The sequence below is a fragment of the Rutilus rutilus genome (assembly GCF_951802725.1).
Source record: "Rutilus rutilus genome assembly, chromosome: 20".
NCBI classification, from domain to species: domain Eukaryota; kingdom Metazoa; phylum Chordata; class Actinopteri; order Cypriniformes; family Leuciscidae; genus Rutilus; species Rutilus rutilus.
In genome coordinates, this window is record NC_140225.1 from 17,953,743 (window position 1) to 17,969,540 (window position 15,798).

Sequence of the window (15,798 nt, forward strand, 5' to 3'; positions counted from 1 at the left end):
CAATAAAATATACTACAACAGTCTGATCTCATTAGTATTTGTAGGTATTTGCATGCAACATTTTCACATTTCATTTCTGTATGTTTGTATATTTGCAGTTGAATGTATTGACAGTATCTTAAACCTAAAAGTATTTATGTATGCAAAGCTGTGAATCCTTTATATTATAATATTAGTTGCATTTTACTATTGTATATATATTTTGAGGCCCAAAGGAGAAAAAAAAAAAAGAGTTGCACAAAACAATCACACAGAACATAATGTAAAGCAAAATTAACTAAATGTGCTAAATAAGTGGAATAGCATATATAATTAATTACATTAAAGTAACAACATGTAGTTTTTCAACCTTCATAATATATTTCCAAGACCCTTGTGATGGTACATCGACTAACAATAGGTTGAATGACACGTCTGCCAGAGCCTGACGGGGTCTGTATCGCTTTTACTGGCACTATGTAACTTCGGGGTGCGGGTAGTAACCAGAGCTCAAAAAGAACTACAAAATTCGACTGCTTTACGGCATACGTCACTTCGCCCACCACTCCCTCAAATTCGGCCGTGACAGGCCAACCAGCGCGTTTGTTTTCGTGCGTCTGTTTTCGTCATGGCTGAAGCAGCAGCGAAACGTAAGAAGTCCAAGGTTTTGTCGGAGCAGAGTCGGAAGAGGAAAATGGAGAGTGATAAACTGAAAGGCAGGACGAGGATCAATATTGGTCGAGCGTTTGCTCGCTGGCGTGAGCTTATCGTCAGACCGATGCTGACTTGGCCGTCATGCTGTTGAACTAGTAAGTAAATTGCTTGCAAACTATCTTTAGTTTTTCTAATCTGTTGTCTGCCTGGCTACGTTACGGAAACTATCTGGTCCTCCATTTATCTTCATGAATCAGCTAACGTTAGTAGATGAGCGAATTATCAATCTGGTAGCTAGTAAACACTAACATGCTAGTTTTAGATGGTTAGGATGCTATCGCTATCATTCTCGTTCAGATTTGAGCATTGCAATCGACATGCAAATCGCAAATGTTTGAGTTAAAATGTTTAGTTTACTAAACATGTATAAATTATGAAAGGAGGAAGATTAATAATATTATCATTGCCCATATGAAAAAAACCTGCATGCTTCATATACAGTAACAGCCCGTTCTCATCCCAAGTCGTCATATACTGACGCTTTCAAAATTTCTTCAATATCTGACGCACAAAGCACCCTTTAGCGTCCATATGAGACGCATAACCCTACCAGACCTAAACCTACCCATAACCGAAGCGTCTCATATTGACGCTAAGGGTGCTTTGTGCGTCGGATAATGAAGAATGTTTGAAAGTGACGATTTGGGGATGAGAATGCGTTGACAGTAACCGTAAATCATTTTACGACAGCGGTAATGGACAATTCCGCTTCCAACCTGTAGGGCGACCGCAGAGGAAAAGTTCCATGTTGTTGCTTTAAATACATACAATAAAATCAACAAATTCATTCAATGAAATCAATATTCTATTAACCTAAAAGATTAATAAACATTTGTCCCTCTCTAAAGCAAAATTCTTATGCTTTAGATGCTGCCAATACGTTAATAATATTCATTACCATGTCTATTTAAACATTTTCATGCTAGAACACTTCATCTATGAACAACTATGATTACTAATGAGTTCACATTTGTTAAAAAGCCCCTATAATATTCCATATAGACATACACAGAATATCACAACATGCTCATATTGTAAGCAAATATCAATAGCACTAAGATGTTTTTTTTTATTCACAATGGTATGAGGAAATGCAACAAAACAAGAAAAACAACTGACAGTTTCTTTCTAAAAGTGATGCATTGCAGGTCAGTATCAGATTGCAGTTGTTAGTCATATTAAGCAAATGATGTAAATTTATCTGAATCTGTGAATCCCATGATGTGTAGGCGATCTTGTGCTCTTTGTTATTCATTCTGCTAACAGCCTTATATTGGATTAGCTTTATGTTTGTATTCTTGGACACAATGGAGGTTTACTTACAGATTTGTGTCCAGAGGTAAATGGTCACGATATTGAGATCTCTTTCTCATTTATCAATAATAAATTATATGACCAGGTCAGGTCAGCTTGCCAATTTGTTGATATATTCCAGCAGTGGGGAAAACTGTAGGGGGGAGGGGTTAAACAAACCCCTTGGTTTGGTTTTGCCTGTGCCGGTTTGCCCGTGTTCCTGATCCTTGTTTGTTTCTTATGCACTAGTTTGTTTCCATGGTTCCTAATTAGTTCTTCACTTGTTCTTAGTTCTGTTAATTATCTCCCTCATTAATTTAAGTCCTTAGTTCTCCCTAGATCTTTGTCTTGCTTTAACATGACATGACGAAACGTTGTATGTTTGGTTAGTGTTGGCTCATCCTTGCTCCTGTATTCTCCTGAGTATTTTTGGATTTAAATGAAAGACTTCTTTAGGGAATCTCTTTCATCGTGTTGACTGACCAGCAGTACGTAACAATGGCAGTGAGAAAATGGTGCACTATTCTTTCTAATTCCTTTTAATTGTAATTTGTGGATTGATAGAACAATTCATTTGAAAAAAGATTGTTCAAATAATAAGAGAGCACTCCAGTTTACAATGTGTCAAAGTGTACTTACCTCAGAATGTACTGGTTAATATAAGATAACTAGGGTTAAGGTTAGGTTTAGGGATAGGTTCAGGGTTAGTACCTATAGTTATTACACTGTAAAAAGTGAACAGTTGGAACAACTTAAATTACTTCAATTGGTAACACCTAAAGAAATGAAGTTTTCTCAACTTAAATTATCACGTTTTGTGAAAACCGTGATAATTTAAGGTGAGAAAACTTCATTTCTTTAGGTGTTACCAATTTAAGTAATTTTTTTAAGTTGATCCAACTGTTCACTTTTTACAGTGTACCCAGTTATTGTATTTACTATAACAAGTACATAGTATGTACATGGGGAAGAGGACTGTAAAATAAAGTGCTACCGTTGATCTTTACTGTAAAACTGGTCTTACTTGGCCTTATTTGGTGTTTGGTCTGATTGTTAGTTATCTGTTTCCAATCCCAAAAGCGGTATTTCCTTAAGTGCTTGCAAAGGCCTGACACAGCAGCTAGCAACAATTTGTGTCAATCATTCATAAGGTCAAAGAGTTACTGAACACACACCATCCTAAAGGACAATCTTTTTACTGTGCATAATAACATAGCAACTTATATTTTCAACATCAGTTTTCTGTAGCTGTGCAGCATAGTGACATCTTGATACAGGTATGCTAATGATGTTAAACAAATTTGATGTGTCTGTCCCCAGTGTTAAGTCTCTAAGCATACAAATGGTACCAAATAATGAGGAAACTTCCTTCAGTGGTCAACAAAGACATTTTATAGGATAAAGACCGCCATTAGGCTGCAAACATATGGAAAACCAATCAAGAGTTACTTCGCTAACACACTGAATGATGCTGAGAAGAGAGGGAGGAGATCAGGGTCAAAACGATGGGAAACGTTCAACGTTCCTGTTCACTAACTGCTAGCTGCTGACTGTACCAGGGAACCACCGCCTTGAAGGGATAATAGCATTTCCTTGCAGTGATCGACTGAGTCAGTGAATGGATCTGAGTCTATGCCTCCATTACATTTTGGCTCTGGAACCCAGAGTGTATGTTCAAGCACAACTACATGAATGAAATGTGACATTAATGGGCCAGAATATATTGATTGGGCGGATACACAATAACAAAACAATTGCCACAAAAGAAAAAAATCCACAGGGCCATGCAGCAACAATTATGAATGTCCTACATGGAAAAATTCAAAATGTAAACAAAATCCTTTAACAACATGCCCACAATCTTCAAATTCAGTTCACTTTCTCTAAAAACGGAGAAGAAAAAAATCTTACTTAAAGCATTCAAAGAATCAAAGAATTATAAGTAAATCGAAGTAAAAGGACTTATTTTACTTGGTAGAATGGACGAATAACTGCATGTCTTTCCTCATGGAAGTACTTCTATCATTAAGTTTACCTGATTTGATCTTCTCAAAGGGTGACTATAACTTACATTTACTAGTAGGCTCATACACATTTAAGTATATAAGACAAAAAGTAAACAAATACAATAGTTTAACAAATTGAAGTAAACATACCTGTCGTTCAAATTTGTACCAAACTGAGTATTTTAGGGCACTTTCCCTTTTCAAACTACTCTTATATTTCACATGACATCAAAAGCCTGTGAGGACATCTCAATTTACAGCCCAGGGCCTGAATTCAACAGGGTTTACAGAGGTTTCATTGAGTCATTAGGATGCTATGACAACACTTTCCCTCTTATTTCATGTGTTTAATTTGGTTGGTTCAAGTTCCTTTCCCTCCTCCACTTGTATATGGCTCCCTGGAGAGAAACAAGCAACTCTCGGAGAAAAGAGATGGGAGAAAGGGAGGAACACTGCAATCTCCTGCAGAGATGTTGGATCAAGTCTTAGTGTTATTCTCTTTCCTCAGGTGAATAAGGGTCCGGGGTTGACGTTCTGTCTTCTGCGGCCTTAAACGCATGTGAAAGTGCTCCACTCTCTGTCTCTGCAACACAGTCAGTCAATCTGTTGTTCAAATCTAGAATTACCATGACCATGCAGTTTCTATAAAAAAATGCCCAGCCAAGTTGACCACATCATTAGAGTTACCTGTGGAATGGTGAAATCATTTCTGAATGGAAGTGCCCGTTGTGGTATTATTAGCCAGCTCAGACATCTTTCTTCATGCCACTGGGCAAAGACTGGGAAAACAGCCCTCAGTCTCTAAAATGACAGCTCATTTTTCCGTCAAATTGTCAGAAGCGTTTTCCCCCTCAATCTGGCACTTTTTCCTCTTGTTGGCACGTTGACTATGCCTAGTTTGCCTTTTTTTTTTTAACCAAATCCGGGATCTGCATTAGAGTTTCCGTTTTCGTAATGCTTATACCGTCTCTTAGCAATTATTAATGACAATATTAATAACTTCGGGGGAGAACCTGATCACTTCTCCAGAGGTGGAAGAATCCCAAGAGCGGTGCAGTGACCTGCGAGAACTCAGGGAAATAGTGTTCTCTGATGATGTTCTAATCATTGCCACAACATTCATTATTCCTTGGGAGGGAACAGCGTACAAGCCGGCGGAACACTGTGAATGGCAAATTTGCCTCCAGAGAGCCGAAGGTCTGCCAAGCCGTTACCCGTAGCCGAGTACGTGTGCCCCCGGTGCGATTAGTCTCTGCCGATCCAGTCATCCGAGTGATGGATGCATTGACGCTGACTCCAGAGAAAGGAAACCTCCTGTACTTCAGCGAGTCATATCATCGCTCTTCTCGGGCTCTGTTTACTCAAGAGACGTCCCCTATTAAAAAGCTGCTTTATTACTCTAGAGCCGAGTCAATGAGGGTAGAGCTGGCAGGAGCCATTAGCATGTGGGTGGCGGTAATATTAATAGACACCTCTCTTAGTGTACGGTCTGTTTTAAGTTTCAGTGGCAAAGTAAACCCAACATGCCTTACTTATAATTCCACTCTCAAATTTGAGCGGCCGCTCCGCTTTGAAGTGTTTATCTGGGTCTGAAGTAGGAGAGGGCTCTTTTCTGGCCTCAGTGATGAGTGTTGGGATTTACGACAGTGTTTAGAAATCATTTCCAGGGAGCGGAGAACATAATGGCCTTAAAGTACCCTGTGTGTTTACCATTCGGCTCCACTGCTCAGAGGATTCCAGCATCTGATGAAGGATTCAGTTCAGAAAGATTTAACAATATGATTTACAAACCACAGAGTTAATTTCTATTTGATTGTATGGAAGACAGCTAAGAATAAAATATTTAGCACTGTATATGACGTGTGCACCCAATGTTGTTAAATGGATGGTTCACCCAAAAGTAAAGGTTGTCATTCTTTACTCACCCTCACGTAGGTCCAATCATGCACTATGTTCTTCTGTGAAATACTAAAAGTAAATCAACATCAAGTTTGTTGTATTGAAAAGAGAATTTCTAACATCTCGTTTTGTGTTTTACCAAAGACATATAGAGAAATATTGTAGGGCTAGAACAACACGAGCAAATAATGGTCACTTCTTTAAAAAATGTGGATGTCACTCCCAAATTGGCGTTGCTACACCATGTTTACAGGGACTTCAGGTCCTGTCTTTCATCTCAGTCCCTCAAAAAATCTATGATTAACTCAAGCTGTCAACAGTAAAAAAAAATCTGTGATTATGTGATCTCTCTTCACGTCTGCTGGAAAAAAGCGGCTGCAGTAGGATTTTTTTTTTTTTTACTTTTAATCCTTCCCTTACACAAAATGTCATTACTCGATCTTCTGAAACGGCAGACATCTCTTTGGTGGAGTATGCCAGACTTCCCCAATCATTTAGTCCACTTAAACCCCGGCCCTTTCTTAAATTTGAACCTCAAGCTCACATTCAGATCTACCTACATTCAATCAATCAACAACCAATGGAAAGAACCAAGTCTCTGTCGTACATGTTTTTCTTTTTCTATAATCCGTTTCCCTCAGATGTTCGTCACAATACAGAAGAAAAAAGATATGTCACTATATCCATTACACACATCTTTAATACCACAGCAAGAAAATGTATAAATAAAACTTTAAATTTTGATCCCAGGAAGGGACGAACATATCAAAGGTTCTGAACAAGTACGAGAGAGTGGGAGAAAAGAGAGAGAGCAAAAAGGATGAGAAGCAGGAAGAGAGAGAAACAGAATAGAAAACACACTGTATGCGCTGGTTGTTGGGTCGCCTGATTGGATGTTCCAGGGTTCTGACATCAGAACTGATATGATGATCCAGTCTAGACTGTGCACATCAAAATATATTCCCAGTTTATCAGTGCTTGTGAATTAATTTCCTTTTCAGACAGCCCTCACACTGATGCTGTGGGCACACACACACAGAAGTTATCATCTCTATGATACATCGTACATCATCATTTCTACAGGAAGTAATCACAATCTTACACTGAAGCCCCTCACATATGGGGTCTCAGAGACCCATGCTGAAATCAGACGAGGGACAAAAAAAAAAAAAAAAAAAATCAAATCAAACAGACTGCAGTGAAAGAGAACCACTGTCTGGACTGTATCCTTTAACTGACCTGCATGGGAGCAGAAGATAACGTAGCATCATCACTGCACTGCTCTGAGATTCCCAAGCTGGGAAAAGTCAAAACAAACTTAAACAATTTGTGGATGCTTGTTTATCTTTGAACGTCATTAATCCAGAAAATGAAGCATGGGAGAGACCGGGAGCAATTGCAACAGGGGACGATTTGTAACACTAAATTTCTTCAATTACAAATAAGCCAGGGTGATGACACTTATTCAACACATGCTCCATCTATTTGAGAAAAATAGTGGGAACTCTTTACTTGGTGGGATATTTAATTAAAATTAGTTGAGATAATGAAATATGTATTTTTTTATAATTGTATTTCTCTTCTCCAAGATTTTATGTCTGGGGTCAAGGCAATCGCATACTTTATTACAGAAATAATACTTTAAAATAATATACTTACAGTAAATGCAAACTGAATGTAATGGAATGCAAAAAAAAAAAAAAAAAAAAGATTTAAAATCTACTTAAGTACAACTTTTACAGTACACATAAGTGGGCTTTTATTTTATTAATATTCTGCAAGTGCAGTTTTTTTTTAAATATTTTTAAAATTTAAAGTACAAGTGCACATTAAATACAATCAAGCACACCTCTTTTTTCACAAGGGTAAACTTTAGTAAAACAAAAATGAACTTGCTTTAGTCCAACTTAGATTTTTTCTTTAAACACATATTATGGTGAAAACTACTTAAAGGTAGGGTAGGTAATCATTTTTCTAAAAAAAAAAACATTCCAAATTTGTTTAAACTGTCTTTATATACCAATACATAATTAAAATGTAAGTACTCTGAAAAAGAAAATATAAAAATCGAGTGACTGTAGACCTTTTAATCTGCAATAAACACAGCTCATTATTTCCATTCACTCCACCCCCTCCCTTCTGAGCTCCTTCCAAAGCCACGCCCCCAAAACACGACACGCGCGACGCCAAACACCAAACACGCGCGACGCCAAACGCTCAGGCTGGAACAAGACGCATTTATTACCTGAGACGAGTGGAGAGGAAGGAGCGCAGTACATACAGTGACATCATGTCAGAATCACATGTAATAAAATACCTAACTTTATCACTATGAATATAAACAAATAAGATTTCTTTTAGTACTCACTATCAAGCTAGCATATCGATAATGGTAAAGTTTCATTCGGTAATGAGCTATATTTATAAGGCAAACCTAAAAACAGGTTGCATTGATACACTTTTTTCCATTACCATCAGTTACACTGTGATGAAGATGAATTTCGTGTAAGATTCATAACATATACGGTGTTTTGCATGTAAGAGTTTCCATGATGAAAACATTGTTGACTCTAATGAAGACTAACGTACACTCCGAGTCCGGAGACAAGTACCGCATCGTCGGTTCGAGGACAGGTCCGGGGTTGAGGGCGAAGCAGAGGAGGTCGTTCAAGAGTGCGGGCAGGGTCCGAGGAAGTAGTTTTTGCCTTGTTTGCCTTCGCTGACTGCATATGCAGGTGCTTTGAGCTGAATATTTCCGGAAACGGTGACATGTGATGAGTGCACGCAGGGCAGCGCGCGCAGTGGGGCTCGGGGCGGGCACGAGACATGAAGGCATCTGATTGGTTCTTTACATTCGCACCGAATGGCAGTGATTGGTCAGAGTTTTTACTGTCCTGCAGCTGCTACAGAGGTCTGATTTTTTTCATTCCTTTTTCTAAACACATAATGCATTGACTACTATCAGGATGGAAGGACCATTTCACCCAGTATAAAAAAAAGTGTTTCTGAACAGGATTACCTACCCTACCTTTAAGTAGTGTAGAAATTAGCCTATATTGTAGCTTCATTGTGTGCTTTAACCCTTAGGTTAATTTCACGTGTTTTTGGGGTCCTTGAGATGTTTTGACATGCCCTGACATTTGTGCTTTTTTCAGTTGCTTATAAACATATTAATGGCAAACGTGTCATTACACTCTATTCAGCACAAACAGGGCTACCATAATATGTGAGCGACATGTATGTACATGTTTGTATATTTGAGAGAATAATATTTATGCATGGTTATTGAAAAAAACTAAAAATTTAAGTTTCTGAAATAAGGCTACAAAACACATACTAAATATATGTCCACAAGACTTTTGACTTACTAACCGGGAGCAATTGTAACATTTTCAAATTCAATACATTAAAAGTGTTAAATTTGTTATAATGGGAGTGATTGTAACCCTCTGACCTCTTTATTAAATTCAATATTATGATCCCCTTATAAGTCTATAAATGGTAAGTTACTTTTTGGCACATATAATTGTTTCTTATCCCAAAAGATGGGAGGTAGACTTGTAGTAATCAGTGAGTTATGAAGGAAAATGTTACAATTGCTCCCGGTCTCTCCTACTTAATGTTAGTAACTTCCCTTCCATGTCTCTCCATCTCTTCGTTCTGCTTTGATGTCTTCAGAGACGCAGTGTTCCCATTACGTGTATTTGATCAGAGTTCTGGAGACAATCTGTGTTTCACGAGTTCACTCTTACATCAAATTAAACAGAGTAAAGATTATGTGTATTTGGCGTTCTGTCCAGGGTGAGGGCTCCGAGCTCGGAATTTTTTTGCCCGAACCCAGAGTATTCCCCAGGTTGTTGTAATAGTATTTAGAATTAGAAGTGAGGAGATGGGGTGGTGGAGGGATGCTGTTAAACTGTCGACGAACAGAGGTAAGTGTGCTGTATATATACACCTCTTAATTCATTGATTGGGTTGATTAGGTGCTACACTCGTGTTTAATTAGCTTTGATTATCTGAATGCACTCCACAGGTGTTTAATTAGGGTTAATTATCTGAATGTGCTCCTCCCGAACTTTGTTAATAAAACATAATTTCACGAGTTCACACTTACATCAAATTAAACAGAGTAAAGATTATGCGTATTTGGCGTGCTGTCCGTGCTGTTTTTTGCCCGAACCAGACTACTCCCCTAAAAGCAAAAAGAGCAAAGGACATCCGCCAGACTAAAGACTCCCCAAAACGCAGAGATTTGGCAGGCTGGTGTTTTGAGAATAAGCCTGGTTGCTTGACCAGGAGGGCCCGTGTTGCCTCAGACAGGAGCAGCTCACAGTGCCAGGCGGACGGGCCCTGCTGGCCCACGAATGGGGAGCCGTCGTAATTTGGAACAACCAGTCAGAAGGGCTCGCAACGTTTCTTGACGGGAGCAGCTCACAGCGTCGGACGGGCGAGCCCTACTAGCCAATGAATGAGGAGCAGCGTGATTTAAGCCGCCTGACCAGAAGGGTCCGTGTTGCCTCTGGCGGGAGCAGCTCACAGCTACTGGCTGACGCTGGGAGATCAAAACTCGCTGGATGAAGAAACAGGGAACATGCATGCTACGTCCGCTGGGACATCAATACTCGCTGGATGAAGAAAGAGGAAACATGCATGCTAGTTCCGCTGGGAGATCAATACTCGCGGGACGGAAAGAAAAAACCTGGGTGCTCTACATGGAGAGTTCTCGCTGCGTCTGCTGGGAGACCAATGCTCACTGGACGAAGAAAGAGAAAACAAATGCATGCTACGTCCGCTGGGCGATCAATACTCGCTGGACGAAGAAAGTGGAAACATGCATGCTACATCTGCTGGGAGATCAATAATCGCTGGACGGAAAAGAGAAAAACATAGATGCTTGACCAGGAGAGTTCTCACTGTGACCACTGGGAGATCAACACTCGCTGGACGGAAAAAGAAAACTCAGGTGGATGACCTTGAGGGTTTTAATCAATGAGAGTTTGGTGGGCTTTTTTAATGTGGAACCGGTTGGTCCTGATGTAGCTTTGGAAAGCATCTGAGGACCATCTTCCAAGAGCTTGGATCTGCTGCTGGGAGAGGCCTTTTTAGGCTGCTGAGGTTGCTGCCCCGATGCGGAAAGAGTGACTGGAGAAATGTTTTGCTGTTAAACTGTCAACGAATGGAGGTAAGTCTGCTGTATATATACCTCTTAATGCGTTGATTAACTGAATGTGCTACACTCATGTTTAATTAGCTATGATTATCTGAATGCACTCCACAGGTGTTTAATGAGGGTTAATTATCTGAACGTGCTCCTCCCGAACTTTGTTAATAAAACATCATAAAACAGAAGCCCAAGACAATCCATATTCTCTGCGCTAAAGAGTTCTAAAATAAAAGCTTTTATCCTGAATCACCGATATCAGAATATTTTCCCCTTCGCTCTGTCCAAAGCTCTCAGATATTTCCTATTTATGAGTTCCATCTAAAAACGCATAAATGTCACAAATGGTTGATTTCACCAATCAGACCTAAAGTAAATAAAGCCCAAGTTCAAGCTGAACTGAAAACACACTAATAGGAGGTGGCATGGCGTGCCAGAGCACATGGCACAGAGAGAGAGAGAGAGAGAGAGAGAGAGAGAGAGAGAGAGAGAGAGAGAGGAACTCCCTTCTGATGTGTGTGTGTGTGTGTGTGTGTGTGTGTGTGTGTGTGTGTGTGTGTGTGTGTGTGTGTGTGTGTGTGTGTGTTAGAGCACATGTTCTTTGTGAGTGGTCGGGAGTGTGTTTATGAATGTCTGTTTGTGCCCCAGTGTTTGTATGAGTGTGTTTATTCGTGTTTGTGTGTGTCTGAGTGTTAGTATGAGTGTGTTTATGTGCAGAATGCTTTTATGCTAGTGTGTGTGTGTGTGTGTGTGTGTTTGCTCGGATCCCAAAGGGACTGTCTTCGATTTCCCCATTAAAGATAAAGCAGGAACAGTTTAATGCCTGAAAGGTGCAGATGGTAAGAATTTTGTCCTGGCCACTCGAATAAACCAGTCAGGTCTGAATTTCCTGACAAAGAGTGCTGGGATAGGACGCCATTCTTCTAGTGCCCTCCCCTCGCTGCTCCTGGCCCAATCACAGCTAAATCCAAGCATCAGGGCCCACTTTGGCAGGAACTAAGGGGCTAATGAAATAAAACAGCCGTCATGGCAGCTGAAATTTGCACATCCGACATTATTCAATGTCCAAGAGAGACGAATATTTACTGTGCCTTATTCCTTGTTAAAAAAGTGCACTGTACCTTCCAGTAATACTGCATTTATGTATTTTGAACAGAATGTACCATTAGATCAGACTCAATTCGATAATATGCATCAGGGACGACAACAGGGACTAAACTGCACTTTTAAGCTTACAAGTTTTTATATACTGACTCATAGAGTCTTTGAACCATGTTGCTACTGTAGACAACGACAAGACCTTCATTCATTAACCAAAGCAGCTAAAACTTCATTTGACACAGAGATGCTTTGATGTGACTACAGCATACAAACACACACATGCTTGTGTAACCACAAGACTTCGCTAGGGGCCAAAAACGAAACAAACGCTTTCAGAACGCTTCATTTTCTTGTTATGAAATTCCTTCGCCGTCATGTTTTCTAAAGTAAACCAACCCTGGGGCTGGGAGATACATCAGTCGTGTCACTGACATGCACTGTTCTTTCCTGGCAGGTTGGTTGCTATGAACTCGGTTCTGTTGTCTAGTCGACCTCCTGTATGTGGACAAACTCCATCTGCTGAAAAATGTGTTTCAAACAACGGACGGTTGTACGGAGCAGAACACGGCCTACAGAATCACAGCTTTCGGAAACAGGACACCCACAACGAAAAACAAACACCCAGTGCCTCAGAGGGATATCAGTTGCATCTTTATATCTTCTTTTTTTTTCTCCCTCATTCTGTAGTCTCTCTCTTTCCACTGACAGGCGTGCAAGTGTTTAGGAGAAGCCACAAGGGTTGAATGTAGCCCTGAAGCTGCCCTCCCGTAGAGAAAGAGAGAGAGCGAGAGAGAGAGAGGGCTCTGTTTGCTTGTGTGTATTCCTGCTCGATTACCTTCTCATGGGTAAGAGAGGGAGATAATAGTGGCTGAAAAAGAGGGGGAAAAAAGAACAGTCCTGTGAGATTTCAGCCTGATTTCCTGCTCATCCTCCAGGCTGAAGAAAAATCAGCCAGATGAAAATCAGCTTTGATCAAACTCTCGCTCATATACAAAGGATTGAACTCTAAACCTTTGATTACATATGCTGCAAAGGAGTTATAAACTCGTTAAGTCCACCGCTCTTCCGCAGAAATCCTCCAGCTGACCACTTTTATAAACAGATTTCTGAGATGAGCAAAGTTCTCTTCTCTCATTGGCTGGCCAATTCCACACTGCCTATGTACCCCTGTTAAGGAACCATTTGATGTTATTGATTACCATATCCATTTACCACAGCATACAAGTAATTTAAAATAAAATCACATAACATACATGAAAGATATTAGTAATAAACACACAAATTAAGGAAATATATTTTTCTTAAATTATTATATATACAACTTTTTAAAATAATATAATAATAATACATTTTATTTATATTGCGCTTGTCTCAAACCCAAAGCGATGCAACACAGAGTAATACTAATAAAAACAGTAATACAATTAAAAACAAGATTACAAGGAAAACAAAGAATATAAATAAGCAAAAGAAAAAAGACAATAAGATTTAAAAATGTGACTCTTAAGAGATTTCTTAAAACAGTGTTGGGGAAGTACTAATCACCAAAGGAAGAGCATTCCATAACAGTGGAGCTGAAACAGGCCCCTCATTGCTCGACCCCCCCATAGACTCATAGAATTTAAATGAGGGCTGCTGAAAAGTACAAGAACCAGAAGAGCAAAGAGACTGAGTTGGAGTATAAGTAGTAGGTTACATATATATGCAGGGGCAGTCCCATGAATAGCTTTGTATGTTAAAATCAGAGTTTTAAAATCAGTACGTGGCTGTATTGGAAGCCACGTGCAGGGGAAATATGCTGGCGAACAGTTGCATGAGTCAGTACCCGGACAGCTGAATTCTGAATATATAGCAGTTTCTTAATGGATTTATCAGGAAAACCAGAGTAAAGTGCATTACAATAATCAAACCTAGTCATAATAAAGGTGAATACAAGCCTTTTCATTAATTATAATTTTTTTTCTCCCAAATAATCTCTCCAGGAAGCAATATATATATATGCTAAAGAGAATGGGCCCTAACACAGACCCCTGCGGGACACCCTGCTGTACTAATGTTGGTTCGGATTTATCTTTCCCCATACATTCCGGAAACGATCAGTGAGATAGGATTTAAACCAATCAAACACAACACCAGAAATGCCTAACCACCAGCACATCCTTTCAAGGAGGATGCTATGACGTACTGTACTGTGTAAGCACTAATGTCTAACAAAACAAAATTTTGTGACCCTGATGTGGCGAGCAGGGCGACGCTGAGGGCCGTGGGAGAACACAGAACAGTGGCGTGATTGTTAATGAGCGACACCTGTGAGACGATGGGAGGAGCGACGGCAGTGGAGATCGAGAGAGGCCAGGCCTGGATTTCATTTGATGTTTATGTTTTATTTGATGTGACAGCAGTCGTCTGTGAGGGGCTGCTGTATTTTACTTTCGTTTTGTATTTGTTTTATTTTTGGCATAATAATGTGACTGAATGTTCGCCGGTTCCCGCCTCCTCCTTCCCACAACATTTAACCTTGTTACACCGGACAAGAGCGGTCTCAGTGCTGTACATATACACAAAATATACATATACAGTACATACTGTATATACATACTGAATGGTTGGTTGGAATGGTGTTCCAGGATCAACAAAGATGTTAATCCAGGAACGTTGCAGCCTACTTGATGAAATAACGTTCACCTCTCTCAATACATATACATATATATATACATATATATTGATTAAATACAAAATTAAACTTTTAAAGTTTACATATTACAATTCAAACATAAAAAATAAAAAAATCGAATTCCAACGTTTTATCCCAGAATGCAATGGTCAGTACGCACAGAGATGTAGTCAATGTGAGCGTGTGTGTTTGTAAGGCAGCAGTCCAGTTCAGCAGCATGTGGGGGGTGCTGTGATCGGTTGCCAAGCACAGCACAGAGAAGGAAGCTCCATAGCGACAGGCCAACCGCGGTGTGTTGCCTCCAGCTGGGCTGTGTCACAGTATGTGTATGTATGAGAGTTTGAGTATGAGTGAGTGTGTGTTTGCTCGTGTGCGTCTCTACGTGTGTCTATTTTCTGTGGTACTCTAGCTGGTTGTGCACTCTGGAGGGGCCGGTGTTACATGGACCACAGACACCAGAGCCTCAGGTCACTGCTGGGACAGTGTTGTGTGTGTATATGTGTGTGCGATGTATGATTTTGCAGAGTAGGCTTCTTTTGCTCTGCTGTTACAGATGACCGGGCCATCAAGCAGTGTGTTGGGATGCATGTGTGTGTTCAAAAAGTGTGCGCTCTACTTATTCATCCTTAAAGGGATAGTTCATGCAAAAATGACATTTCTGTCATCATTTATTTACCCTCATCTCGTTTCAAACCCTATATATTCTAAGTTTTCTGAAGCTATATAATATCTTTGTGTGAGAAACAGACCAAAATCATTATTATTAGCCTTCCAAAGTCAGTCAGTCATGCAGGTTTGGAATTACATGGGGGTGACTAAATGATGACAGAAATGTCATTTTTGGCTGAACTATCCCTCTAAATTTGGACTTGAGATTCTTTCAAATCATACAGTAGCAAACTTGGCTTAAGTAAAGGACATAGGCCAAAGGTCAAAAACTATATTGAGAAAGTCCATCTCAATAGGTCAAC